Genomic DNA, 1,465 nt, shown 5'->3' with positions numbered 1-1,465 from the left:
CACACCTCCTTTCCTCCTTTGGCTGCAAGTGTTAATAAATAATAACTATATCATGTCTATTGTGATATTGCTATTAGTATTTAACTATATAGTTGTTCGAGTCAAACTCATTGACTCATATTTCATCTCTTTCCTATCATAACCCTCACACCTCCTTCAGCTGCAAGTGCTAAAATATAATAATTATATCATGGCTAAAAAGGCTAATAAATAATAACTACATCATGTCTATCCTGATATTGCTATCAGCGCTAATAAATAATAACAATATCATGTCTATCCTGATATTGCCATCAGGATTTAACTGCATATCCTGATCAGGATTTAACTGTATAATCCTAGCTATTTGAAACAAACTCATTAACTGATGTTTAATATCTTCAACTTATATATCATGTCGAGTACAAGTGTTAGTAAATAATAACAATATCAAATATTTGGTTCAAAAATTTGCATCAATAAGTCAACTTTGAAGAGTATTTCACATGTAAGTTCAACTATGATGTTAGCTATGATGTACACATTGTTTGGTATATCAAGAAATATTCTTCGCAACAAGGAACCTTAAACTAGTTGAAAGGAGGGTTTAAAAATTTGAGAAAATCTGTCTCGTCGGCCTCCGCTCTATGAATTACTACAAGTTGAGGTTGGGGTTTTTCTGGCATTGCAGGAACTGCAGTCTGTCCCTCCAACATCTTCAATGCTTCTGCCATACTCGGCCTTAATGCCACATTCACATGAGAACACAAAATTCCCACCATTACAAATATCTCCATTGTTTTCATCTCTTCCCTCTCGTGCATTCTCCAATCTATCACTAGATCGATTTTATTCGAGACCTCGAGAAGCTTCCATACCCAATCGGTAAGATGGCATTGACAAGTTATATCCACGGCCCTTCTGCCGCTCATGATTTCCAGCAACACGACCCCAAAGCTGTAGACATCGCAGCGATCTGTGAGCAGTCCAGTCAGATAATACTCTGACGCCAAATACCCACGCATGCCTGCTACTTTTGACCCCAAATGAGATTGCCCTTCCCTTATCGCAAGCCCAAAATCCGCAATGCAGGGATTCATGTTGTCATCCAGCAGAATATTGACGGGCTTGATGTCTCTGTGATATATCGTTGGTCAAATTCCGTAATGCAGATAACACAACCCCTTTGCGATGCTGATTATTATCTTCTTCCTCTGCTCCCATGACAGTGCTCTCCCATTTCTAATTTTCCCTCCAAAAATGTGTTGATTCAGGCTGCCATTAGCGAGATAGTCACAAATGAGAAACCGCTCATGGCACCCTGTTTACCATCACCGGCAACGCCGAAACCATGGAGAGCCAACACATTCCGGTGGTGAAAGCTGCTCATCATCTCCACCTCGTTCGAGAAATTGTCGAGAGAGCACTTCTTCATTCTCTTCATGGCGAACATCTGTCCGTCGGGAAGTTTGCCCTTGTACACAAG

The 1,465-nt window shown here is 40.1% G+C and overlaps 1 pseudogene; it reads right to left on the bottom strand.

Annotated features, from left to right (window-relative positions):
* Nucleotides 1-569: 569 nt before the first annotated feature.
* On the bottom strand, nt 570-1,079 carry LOC149577713 (putative receptor-like protein kinase At1g11050 pseudogene; annotated as a pseudogene).
* Between the last annotated feature and the right edge of the window lie 386 nt (nt 1,080-1,465).

Source organism: Cupressus sempervirens, chromosome 1 (genome assembly GCF_028749045.1).
Source record: "Cupressus sempervirens isolate cs-2001-9-10 chromosome 1, ASM2874904v1, whole genome shotgun sequence".
Taxonomy (NCBI): domain Eukaryota; kingdom Viridiplantae; phylum Streptophyta; class Pinopsida; order Cupressales; family Cupressaceae; genus Cupressus; species Cupressus sempervirens.
This window is presented reverse-complemented; position numbering and strand designations above follow the sequence as displayed.